The following is a 14001-nucleotide window of genomic DNA, read 5'->3' as shown; positions in this document are numbered from 1 at the left end:
TCCTTTTAACTTTGTGCAAGAAAGGAAATTGTAAATTCTTTTTTACCAACTTGGAAAAGTAAAAATTTAATCTAACTCCTTTAGACCTGCAACAAACATTTAACACCTACAAAAACCCCTTTGAAAGATCAGTCAAGATTGTGGGCTTACAAACCTAAAGTTTTCTTTGAGGTTACAAAATTTTTAACTTCTGTCTCAAACAAAAACGCTAAAAGAGATAGCAAAAGTGCCACCTGAATAGTCAAAAGCACTAGAAGACTAATTAGAAGCACTGCAAAAAGAGTTAAATGCACTAGAAGAAATGTTTTAAGCGCTATAATATATGTCAAAAGTGCTAGAATAATGGTCAAAAGTGCTAGAATCTTTGTCAAATACGCTAAAGGAATGGTCAAAAGAACCAAAATCTCTATCAAATGTTGTAAAGGAACCCGTGTTCTGAACTTGCGTGAAAATATGAATCAAAATGTTAAAAACACAGGTGGGCCCCATGGTGGGTGCGAAAAATGTATACCTAAAATGTGGTTAAGGTCAATAAAGAGAAGAATAACAAGCATACTAATGAAACATTATATATAGAGGATCTAATAAATAACACAAGTTAACTAAACAATCCTTGCAAGACATCCCATTGTTCTCTATCTCATAGGATTCCTCAAGTCGTGGTTGCTCTCAGATCATTGAGCAACTGACCTTTAGAATGAAAACTCCAAGAATATGTGATATGTGATAAAAATGATCTAATATGCAGTGCATTTAAGATCTATAAAATTGTAACAAAGCTATCTATGGTGAAGATTATGCTATGATAATGAAAGTAACCATGCTATGATATTGATATTATGCTATGATAACATGATAATATGCTATACTAATTGATAAAAAAATCTTCTAAATGCTTAAGCTTATGATGGAGACAAAGAGAGGTAGAATCTAGATTCTAAGATTAATACTTGGTGATCCCTCACAATGAATAAGTGAGTCCTATTTATAGAAGAAATAGGGAATTGGATGGTTAAGATTGAATTATCTTAACAAGGGCTAGGAATGCATGATCCTCAATCCATGTGATTATTTTAAACCAATCCCATGTTGACATGTGTCAACATAAGGGGGATTGAGAGGAGAGAGAAGAGGCATTAAATGCATGAAGAGATATGATCGTTACCCTAGGGGGTTTGGTTAAGTTAATAGATAATCGTTTTATCCAAGAGATAAATTCTTGTGCAAGGGTTAAAGGATAACTATGGTCAAAGCAATGAATACTTGAAGAGACCCATGAGTTAAATGGATGGTTAAGTTAGAGAGAAAGGCTCTAACCAAGGGTTACAAGTGGGTTAACCATTAATGTTTTGAGAAGACTTTGGAGGTTATCTTGTAGAAGGGATAAAGCCTTTAATGGTTATTGAAGACTTTGGAGGTTTTTGAGAAATGACCCCTTCTTAAGGAATGTGCAAATGATTAGGAAGGGGATTAGGCTAATTTAGAAAGGATTAGAAGAATCTAGAAGAGGTTTAAGCATGCAAGTGGGAAGGATTTTTTAGGATTTTAATTGAAATAAAATTTATTTATTTCAATTATTGGTGCAACTTGCATTTAGATAGATATTTAAATAAATATTGATTTATTTAAATGTGAAGAGGGTATTTAATTAGATGTGGAAATGGGATTTAATCAAATAAATATGATTTATTTATTAAAAGTTTGAATTTGACTAGATGAATTAAATCAAATAAATTGAATAATTTATTTAATTAATAGAGGAAGGGGATGAATTAATTAAATATTAATTTAATGAATAGTTGAAAAATAGATAATAGATTAATTAAATGTGAATTTAATTAATAGATAAATGGATGATAATTAAACAAATATAAAATTCATTTAATTGGGTCGTCAGAAATAGGTGTCTACCATAAGAAAGGGGATTAGATGATTAATTGATGAAGATATAATTGAATAATTACTAATGTTGATTTGTGATGATTAGATTAGTTCATAAGAATATAAATTAGCTTAATTAAATAACTAAAGAATTACTTAATTAATAAAGACAAATAATTAGCATGTAATCGATGAGACATTTTTAAGTGTCTACATTTGAGCCTCTTTGAGACAATGTTGGAACAACATTGTTTCAAAGAAATATTTCAAAATTTCCTGCCTCAACATGTAAAAAAAATCCCCAAGATGTCGATATATTGAGGTAGGATGCCCCCTCGATAGATTGTTTGTGCATTAAAGGCATGAATGATATCTCGAAAGAAGAAAAATGTTAGATGAAAGATGAAAGAATGGTTAGTTTGATGACATGAATGCATTTGATTGGATACAAGAAATGATTGGAGTGATTTGTAGAATGATTGATTGAATTGATAGGATTGATTGGATTGATCAGATTGATAAGATAAAAAATTAAGTCTAGTTTCAAGGACACATCATGTATAAGACAAAGATGATCAAAACTTATGGTTTTGGTAAGGTATCTCCTATATAAGATGAAGATAGATGATCGGTTATGGTTCAGGAAGGATGCATCTTGTATAAGATAGATGATTGATGAAAGTTGGATGAGTCCTAGATCATTCATTGACATAAAAGACATGTCAGGACTTATTCTCAAGCAAGATGTATTTATTTCCCCCAATGTCTAGCAAGACATAGAACATTATAAATATATCAATGAATCGTCGAGGTGGAGATAGATCAGAGAAAGATGGAGGTGGCTTATTATCGAATTAGAGGTGAGTTGGTTTCCAAGAACTATCTCACAATGGATAACATGTTTCCAAGCTAAGTGATTTCACAGTGTAAGGCAATGGCATGGTGCATTGGATGGCGTGTGATCCACATGAAGGGACATGTCAAGAACTTTTTAAAACCATGTTTTGGTATTTTTCTTTTTGTCCTTAGTTTTGATCAAGATCAAGGGATAGACAGGGGGATGTTGTTGGAGATAGGATATAGATAAAAGAAGCAAGATCATAGATATTAATGGATGATGGAAGCAAAAAAATAGATAAGATAAAGGATATGGACTAGAGGGTATTGATAAGGTGAAGCAGAGAGGATGCCTAATGCTTTTGAATATCCTTAGCTTTGTCAAGATCATAGATTAAGAAACAAGATGGATGTAGATAGTGTGGTGGAAAGTGGACGAAGGATGAGGGAAGACATGACAGGATGGATAGACTGGATGAAACTTTCCCCCAAGAATAGAGGTCTCCATTTGTAAAAGGGCAATGTATGAAATTGTCACAATATCTCGCAGCTCCCAAATAAGTGTTCTTGAACATTTCAAAGATAAAGACCCAATCCATACTTAGAACCTTTGGAAAATTCAACCAAACATATCTAGTAACTAAGAAACATACTCAAAAGGGAACAAGAATTCCAAACTAGATCAAGGCACTTAGTCTTTGATTACCCATGTGTGTGCAAATGGGTTTATTCCAACTCATATGATCATTGTAATCTTTAGAATCTGGCGACTAGCTACATGAGTTATCCTGACTTCAAAATAATCTTGGATAGAGCCTCGCTACTAGAGAGTGTCCATAGCCCCAACGAGGTTATCATTGTAATCTCATGAATATTGCTCCATTTCCAACTAGGTGTCCATATCCTCGATAGAGTTACTCCCATTTTCCCAAAGCCAAGCATTTTGATATTGCATTTTTGTTTTTCTTGCTCTTTTCTTTTTTGATCTTTTGATATTGCTTTTTCTCTTGTCATTTATTCTTTTGTGTGTTGGCTTGTAAGATATGAAGCTCACATGGTTTAGAGAATTATAGTGGCACTAAAGAAGGATTTTTGATTTTTTACTAGCCATGTTTTTACCTAAGAAACCACAATGACAGGTAAATTGATTAAGTGTGTGAGATATAGTAATCAAAAGATGTTGGTATCAAGATACAATAAGTTATTCTTTTTCCAGATCGATTATGCATTCCAACCGAAAGATAATTATAAAGAGGAACATACTCAGATTATGAAGCATTTCATGAATAGATGCCTAGGAAATGGATTGCATATAAGATTGAGTATGGGTGAGCTTGTGACAAAAAGATACAAATAGCTATTTTACAGATGAAGGATTTATGCAAAGAATTAAACAGGAGGGATGTAAGGATGGAAAATAGGTGTTGGATAATAGATAGGATGTTGGAAGATTTGTGCAAGGATAGATAGAAATGTCTTGAAGGTGAACATTAGCACACACCTTGAGAGGTGGTGGAGTAATGAAGGACAAGTGGATTTTAGATTTTGAGATTTTGATGAAGGATTGGATGTGGAATTCGGGACATAAGGACCCAAAATAGACTAAGGAGGTGATGGAAGAATAGATTTGGAAAGTGAGAAATGTGTAGATGGAAAATTGAAGGAAGCTTTTGGAATAGAAAACCTAGATGCCAATTTTGTTTTTTCTTTGGGATGCACATTGATTTTATGGGAATCCAAATTGACTTTGATTTTTTCCTTTGTTTTTGATCCTTTGGAATGTATTTCTTCTATAAGCGACTTAGGAATCCACATAGTTTTGGATTTTTATTTTCTCATAATGTGTCTTTGTAGCCTTTTAGATATTTCTTTTTTCTTTTGGATTCGAGTTTTCTTTGATTTGACATGTGTTTTAGATAGGACATTTTGATCTTTGGATGTATGTGGATTTTTGGATTTTATTCTTGACATCCAACTTTCTTCCAAAGGGAATGGGATTCATGGATGAATAGGAATGATATGGAGGTATTTTGGATGATTTGATGTAGGTAGATGGTCCTCTTAACAATGTATGCCTTTGTTGATCTTGATTTATGATAGGGTAATTGGATTGTGAGCTAGGGATCATATGGATAGGTGATGGAAGGAAGGCTTTAACTTTGGAATAAAAGGACCTAAAATGGATTTGGAGGTTAGGGACTGTGTATGCTTGGATTTAGAAGAAGGGATACTTTGATATTGACTTGGAATAGGATCATCAAAGTTTGTTTTTCACTCTCGATTTTGAATTGGATCATTGGATGGGATAGAAGAGATATCAGGATCTTGCTAAGGAGGTGGGTGTTGAATGGGACCTAAAAGGACACTTTGCTCTCGAGATGGAAGGGGATCATTGTGGATGGAATACAAAAAGATTAGGGGATCATCATAAGACTCTTGATAGGTGGGTTCTTGATCAAAAATTGGATTAGACGAAAGGTTTTGTTCTTGATTTTGATTTATTTTAGGACTCATTTCTTCTAATTTTGGATTAGATGCAAGATGAGGACTATGAAACCTATAAGACCTATGGATTCTAGAAAAACTTTTTGATAACAAGGAAATGAAGGAGACCACACGAAGTTTGAGTTTGCTCAGGGTTTTGGTTGTGAGAACTTTGTTTGCAATTTTGGTTAATCTGGTTTGTTGTTTTGGTGATCTTTTTTGAGTACAAATTTATGTCCTAAGAGATTTTAAAAGCACAGAATACAGATTGTAAAGATAGTATGGTCAACTGAATTTGTTTTGGATAAACTCTAAAAATCAGAGTCATGTGTGAAAGGGCCTAGATTAAGCCCAAGATATGACTAATCAACAAAATACCCAAGAAAGACAAACATATATAGAATATGGTAGCACAGGCATGTCAGACTCTCTTACCCTGAAGATTCAAAGATCTTATCACTGGGGAATTCCTGTCTCATTCTTGAAGGGTACATGAGGGGTATCTACAGGGTATGATCCACACACCCTGAACTATTAAATGTAAGGATTTTGGCAACTAGATTGGTTCGTAGTAATTTTTCAATAGGTCCATTCCAACAATGGATTCTTGAAGCAAGCCACTTAAGACCTTAGTTGAGCTTATCGGTGCAGAAAAGGCCTCCACATACGTCGAAATCACTCAACACTTTAGTCGTTTGATTGGATTTTTTTTATAGAAGCTTGAAAGCACACCGCTCGAGAGTACGTGGGGAGAGATGATATCCCAAAACATCCCAATTTGAAATACCTTTACGAGGTGATTAAATCCCCAGTCAAAGATATCCCTCAACTACTAAAATAATTTTTTTAGTGTCGCTAACACTTATCTCTTGCACCCAGGTCTACAAAAGCTAGGGGAGAGGATAGTGTATATTAAAAATAGGTCCACTCTACAAATTAAGAAAGTGTTCCAAACACAGTGAACAATGATTCATTCCATTTAAATATTGCAATGTTTGAGCTAAGCTAAGCATAAAGCAAATTCATGTCCAGTTTTAAGCCCAAATTTAAGTGGGAATTGCATACATGTTCATTTTATAGTACCAAAAATAAAGTGTGAATTGCATGCCTGTCCATTTTAAGCACCAAGTGAAGTGTGAATTAATCTAAAGATCCTGCAATCACACATGTTAGTAGTCTGGAGAAAAATCTTGGACCGATCGAATCTTCCCTATTTTCCTCACCACAGGCTGCAAACAAAATGAAAAATTGATGCAGAAGTACCGATGTAATTCTTATTGTTAGGATAACTGGTGGACAACTGAGAAGGGGGGGGGGTGAATCAGTTGTTAACATATTTTATTAATTAATCCACTTAATAACCTTTAACCGAAGCATATCAATATTAAGTACCAGAATAGCAGAAATAGATACTGGTAAGTAATGCAACTTAACAATAAAATAGATAATCAACACAATGCAACCACACCTCATAAAACCATGATTTGTACGTGGAAAACCCGGAAAGGGAAAAACCACGGTGGGAAGCCTACCCACAGTCAGATGATACTTCTGTAGAAACTATGTGATACAATGAGGGGCCTGCACATGGAGGAAGGCACATTGCCTAGAGCGTACTGCTCATTACAAAAGAGTCTCACTGACTACAGAGAGGTAATAACCATCTTAAGATAAATGGACAACAATCTAGAATAATGAATTGCCAGAGATAGAATCTACCATGCTTGATTATAGTCTCATAATGAATTGCCAGAGATAGAATCTACCATGCTTGATTACAGTCTCAGTTAAGCTCAATACCAGAGGCCTTTAACCTCTTCCTTAATCCCAATTCGATCACCAATGATCGACCAAATCTCCTTCGCATATGATATTACATTCCACACCACAAACATATAATCTACAACAATATATTACATCAATTTATACCAACCCTAAGGCCTAAACCAATTAGGTCGGCCACCTAAAAGATATTACAATAAGATCATTACATACATCCATATTTCAATGATATTCCATGTCGGCTTAAGACCAAAACAACAATAACCAATCCATAAATCATCTTGGTAACATGTAGAGAACACGTTAACATGATACCAGTCCATAACCTAGATAGGTACCGGACCTAATATGGGTCCACCACACCAAAGAAATGTCTTCACTCAGTTGAGGCATGATCAAAGAACATCTTTAGCATCCTGAAATCTCTCTAGAAGTCGCATCAACACCACTTATGCATCCTGTCAAAGATTCATGAGTGAAAGCTCTCTCGGTTAAACCTTAAACCAATGCTGGTATGGGTTTACAAGAGTGTGTGATAGCATCCAATCACAAAGTCAATACCAACTGACCAAAACATGCTCTGGAAGTATGTAACACATAAAATCAAACATACTCCATAGATACAAACATGTTGGAAGTGTCCAACAGATAGTCCCTTCTACCGATAACACTAGATCTTCTATCGGTAACCAAAACCTATCTGCCAGTAACCAACCATAACAACTAGTGTTGACATTAATGACAAAACATCAATGCAACACATAATCAATTCATCCATAATGGCAACACTTATTGGTTTGAGTAGTTAGCAGTTGAATTGCTTGGAGATAGTGACATTTCTTCATGTTTGAGAGTTTAGCGTTGTGGATTTGGATTTATTCCCCTGAGTTCTTTGTCTTTATTGTGTTCAAGATTCATGGCATTTGGATTTAATTTCGGTGAGATATGGATTCCGGTATTGCCCCGGTTGATGTGTTCTTACTGATTTGTCTTGTAGAGTGTTGAGCGAAGATGATTTTGGGTTGCGGTTGATTTTTGTGACTTACGAATTGTTGAGTTATGTTTCTTGTGCCTTGTTCGATGTTCCCGGAGGACCACATGATGTTTTATACATTTTGGTGATGTTCTTAGTGATTTGAGCCAACATGTTATTGTTTACACATTTCATTATGAACCAGTTGGTCTTAGGCCATCTTGAACGATTTGTTACTATTTGCGGATGGTATAAAGGGAGAGTTTGGTGACTCATTTTAAGACAGAAGACATAAGATAGAAGACAAAAGTTCAAGATTGATCAAAGATGTAGAACCGGTGAGATTCTGGTCTAGTAGGACTGAAGTCGGAAGAGCTGAGGTCTAGATTAGGGTTGAACCAGTAGACTATTACCGAAGGCTTTTTTGATGTGCAGATGATATGTGGATCTTATATTTGTGTTGTAAGCATTGTTTGTATCTTGGACTACGATCCAACATGTGGCATATGTAATTCTTCAAATTGTTATAAGATTTGTTCATATTGTTTACCGGTTATGTATTTTTTGCTGTTACCGGTTGTTCTTGCTACTTTATCTGGTGTTGTGTTATCGGTTACCGGTATATCTTGCATGGTATTTGTGTTAGGTTGCAAGGATGGTATGTCCTTCATTGGATCTATCTACCTTGACTGCATCAAAAATCATTTTACCAGTCATGCAAAATATTATCATAACGAATGAGAAATGAAGTAAAAAAATGAATGTGAAATTATGATGGCGCGATTGTGAAATTTTGCATTAATGAATGCAAAACAAACATATAATGCATGCGAAATAGAAAATAGAGGCAAAATAAAAAATAAGAAAGCTTGCAAACATAAAAGGTTACCACAATTTTAGATCATTAATCTGGTTCCTTCTATCATGTTGTACTTCATTATGTAAGCCTGGACACGTCTCTAGTACTTGAAATAGGCAATTTGTAATTCTAGCTCAACGAATTTCCTTTCTGCCTATAGGATTCTCTAGAAATACCTTTGTTGCCTTCTTTGTTCAATTCACCTTCTAGATCCCAAAATTTTAAATCTTACCTTGCATGCCATGGATTAGATGCATGCTAGACAAAGTATAAAATAATTAATAAAAATTCCAGAATCACATAAAAGAATGATGATTAGAAAGAAAAAATGACCGCGAGCAGAACTGAATTAATCTCTTTCCTATATTTTCAACCAAGACGGATGCAAAACATCAGACGTACAAATGAAAAATGGTGTGTCCATGCATGCAAAACACTATCTGTATGTATGCAAAATTCTGTAAATGCTAATGTGAAATGATATGAGCGTCTGCAAAAATCTGTACCACAAACTTGCAAAAGCACAGAAAAATGCACAAAGATTAGTTGTTGTGGGTTCATGTCGGGTTCACCAAATGTGCTAGAGGAAAATTTATTATTGCTAACTAGAATAATAGGAAATCACGAATCCTGTCTAATTAAAAAATTTCAAAACATTAATGAAAGTATGCATGCAATACAACAAGGCTATAAAATAATTAATTCAAATCCCCTTATTGTATAGATGCAAATCACTTCCATTGTTCTTTTGCTTCTCATGGTATGATGGCTCTTAGATATTGCATTGCTAACTTGCATAAGATTGACACAAGAATTTGAAGTTCATGATTGTTGAAAATGGAGAATTAATGTTGAATTTATATATTTTTGGAAATTGATTTAGAGGTGGAACTCAAGCGAGCTCACATGCTGATTGATAGTTGAACTGGATTGATTGAGAGTTGAAACTCAATAGACTAAATTTTTAAGTGAATATATTGAATATATGATTAGATAGATTGAATAATTAATTGAGTTAACTAGGGAGATGACTGATCTAATTGCTTGTTAGAAAAAAACTGATTTGGAGTTGAAAAAGGTGATTGGGGAGATAACTGAGTTAACTAATGAGTTAACATATTTGATTGATCAGTTATAAATTTAGCATGTGATGTAGGACTTTTTATTTGAAATTCAATTTGATTGGAATTTTGATTTTCGAATTCATGAAATTGATATGCACATTTATCTAAAATTAGATGAAATTGAAATTTGGGGATTTGGAATTAAATTTTGAAGAATAAATTAGCTAATTAAATAATTTAAAGAAATTAAACTATTAAAAATTAAATTTAATTAAATGATAAAGATTATTTAATTAAAGGAATTAAATCATAATTAATCTAATAATTAATATTTAATTAATATTAGAAAAGGGTTAAATGATTAATTGATGAAGGAAGAAAAAGAAATTGAGTAATTAGTAAGATGAAGAGTGATGAATTCAGACTTGAACAATAATTAGCTTAATTAAATAACTAAAAAATTAACTAATAGAATGAATAATTAGTATGCTATCAATGAGACATTTTTGGGTGTCTACAACATTGTAGTGCCCCTACCCTAGTCGGCCTTGTGAAACCGGTTTGACCTTGGTTGACTTTTTCTATGTGGCATTCTTGGATGCTTGATTTACCATTATGTAATGTTGTAGTCTTATATTATGAATATTGTGCATACCTGTTATTGTGCTTTCACATTGATTCTTAAGTAAGTCTAATCGTTTCCCCAATTCTTGTTATAAAACTTGTGCTAATGCCTTCTTTGAATATATATATGTGTGTGTGCTTCCGTGACTCATGGTTGCAGGAGATTGTAGGTACAGTACCGCCTAGGTGTGAGGTCCATCTCCATAAGGTTTCGCAGGGTGAGTATACCTCTTTCATCCTTAGAATTTGGATTAGGTGGTCATAAAACCCTCGTCTTGCCTTAGTCATGATCAAGTGAGCGTCATGTGTGGTCCATCGGTTTCCCTTTTCATTTGGGTTTGTGTGTCGTGTGATTGGTTGGCTTTCTTGGATTGCATGCCTCACGTGTGGAAAAATGAAGTATTTAATCCTAAGTATTTAATTTAGAGAAATTAAAATAAATAGGTTTCTTTTATGTGACTAATCATTAATTAAAAAGATCCTTATATTTGTGTTTGTAGCAAGTTTAAGTATTTAATTTGATTTAATGTGTTCATTTACGCATTAGTAATTGAGAAATTAAAATAAATAAGTTTCTTTTATGGGATTAATCATTAATTAAAAAGATTGCTTTAATTGTGTTTGTAGTAAGTTTAATTTAATGGTTAACTTTAAATAACGATTTTAATTAGTTTATGCGTTTTAAAAAGGAAAGATTTAAAGTTATTTGAAATAGAAATAATGTAATCTCTTTTGCGTTTTGGAAAAGAAAGGTTAATTTTACTCATTTAAGAAAATCAATTTTTATTAGAAAAGCAAGTTTAATTTATACGTTGATTTTGACATAATGTGAAAAGATTTATTTGAGAATTTAATTTATTAAATATTCTATCCTCATCAATATTGTAAAATATAAATGTTAGCTTAGTTAATATTGAGAAAATTAAAATTAAATAAGAGAGAAGCATTTTAATTTTAATTAAAAAAGCAAGCTAGATTATTTGAATAGTTGAAAAGAATGATATTTTTATTTTTTATTTTAAAAGTGCTTAAATTCGAAATTAGAAAATTAAGTTAAAATTGCATTCTTTTAACTTATGTTGGGAAAATATTTTGGGGGTTGTTGAATTTTTGGGGAAGAAGATTCTTGGATGGAAAAAAAAATTGGGGATTTTGGGAGAGAATGGAGGACCTCTACAGCTGCAGATTGGACTCTTCTTCAAAGAAATCTTGTCAGGAATGCTATAGGAGGTAGGATTCTTATTTACCTCTTTATTCTATTTTTAAATCAAGAATTGTGTTTGGTTGTTCTTCATGAAAAAAATTTGGTTTAAAAAACCCATGAATGTTCTCATATTTGAGTTTCAGCTTTGAAAAGAAATGTGCTTGCAATGTTTTGTATTGAGGAAAGATGGTTGAATTAGTTTTGTATTGTGGAAAAGATTGTAAAATTTAGTTGCCTGGAAATGAAAATACTTGTTTAAGAATGGCTGAATCCATTCTCTGGTTGTCTCAGAAAATTTCTGAGTCTATTTTTTATTTGGGGGTTTTAGTTTACTTGTATTTTGTTTGGGCTTTCTGGTGTTTTGCTATTCTGGAAATTATCCCCATTTTGCTCTCAGAAAATTTCTGAATATTGTATATATATATATATATATATATATATATATATATATATATATGTTTATGCTGGTGTTTTGCTATTCTGGAAATTATCTCCATTTTGTTCTCAGAAAATTTCATTTCTGAGTATTGTCAAAAAAAAAAAAAAATGTTGCTGCAGGTATGTTTATGTTGGTGTTTTGCTATTCTGGAAATTATCCCCATTTTGTTTTCAGAAAATTTCAGAGTATTGTCAAAATAAAATATATGTTGCTGCTGGTATGTTTATGCTAGTGTTTTGCTATTCTAGAAATTATCCCCATTTTATTCTCAGAAAATTTTTGATTATTGTAAAAAAAAATATATGTTGTTGCTGGTGTTTTGCTATTCTAGAAATTATCCCCATTTTGTTCTCAGAAATTTTTTGAGTATTGTAAAAAAAAAAAATATATGTTGTTGCTGGTATGTTTATGCTCATGTTTCGCTATTCTGGAAATTATCCCCATATTGTTCTCAGAAAATTTTTGAGTATTGTCAAAAAAAAATATATGTTACTGAGTGAGTTTTAATTTCAGTTTTAATAAAAGTTTTTATTTAATATAGTTTTTAAGTAATTATTAATTATTATTAATATATATTTATTAATGAAGGTTAATATATATATATTAATTAATAATTAATTTGAAATTTGAACATTATTAAATATTATTATTAATATATATTATATTAATGAAGATATATATATATATATATATATATAATTGGTTTATTATGTATTGTTAATTATTAATTGTGTATATTTTATTAATCATGGGTTAATAAATATATATTAATTAATATTTAATTTTGGTAACAGTATTAATGGGAAGTATCTTTTTGGGAAAAAGATAGAATATTATTTTAATCGAAAAATTTGCTAAAATAAAATATATTTATTAATTGATGATTTTTAAATAATGCATTATTCAGGAATATATTATTTTTGGATATAAATGTTATAGGTCATCTGAGAAATTTAGAAATGGATTACTAAAGTATAGGAGTAATTGGAAAATGAAATATTTAATATTGGATATTCTGAAAACTTAAATGATATGCTATTGAATTATCATAAATAATGCATCGATTTGAAAATTGATAAGTTAATGATATCCTCATTTAGTAAAATAAATGGTTTAGTTATGTCCTTCCTCGGTTTTGTGAAACAAACAAATGGAAACATGGCAAGTTTAATTTATGTATTCGCTTCTGTTAAGTACTAGCAAGGCCTTGATATGCTTGTTTGGACCCTGTCGTCTGGTTAGTTTGTGGTTGGCCATAGTGGGTCAAGTCCCTAGTTAGGGTACCGTCAGACAAGAGACCTTTGTAATTGTTTTTGATGTGTTCAATTGGATCTGTTTCTATGTAGGGATCATTTAGGAGTTATTGTCTGAAGTGGTCGTTTGTATATTGGTTGTGCTTGCCTAAAAGGCATGAATGTAAATGACGTGAAACTATGTAACTGTAACTTAATTAATTGCCAGAGGGGTCTTGCAGTTGAGCAGACCCAGAGATGTAACCCTCTAGGGGTGAACTCCGAGATCATTTCTGTGTTATGTGATGCTTTTGTCTCTCCTGTTTCATAGTTAGTGCTAGCATGTATGGATGCATTATGTTAAGTGTGTAATTGGGATTAGATGAAGTTAATTTTTGAATGCATGTATATAGTCATCTTGTTAAATGCAGTAATTGGGATCATAAAGGATTGTAGATATGATTATGGAAAGTATTTTGTTAATGTTAATGAAAATAAGTAAGCATGGAAAGAACTCACTAGGTTATGATGGGATTAAAGCATGTAATGAAATTAGATGCATGGTATATGGTTAAGGAAAAGTTTGAATGTAATGAATAGATAACAATTATTGGATGAACTC

This window comes from Cryptomeria japonica, chromosome 9 (genome assembly GCF_030272615.1).
Source record: "Cryptomeria japonica chromosome 9, Sugi_1.0, whole genome shotgun sequence".
NCBI lineage: Eukaryota > Viridiplantae > Streptophyta > Pinopsida > Cupressales > Cupressaceae > Cryptomeria > Cryptomeria japonica.
The sequence above is the reverse complement of the archived record's forward strand: the minus strand, read 5'-3'. Positions refer to the sequence as shown.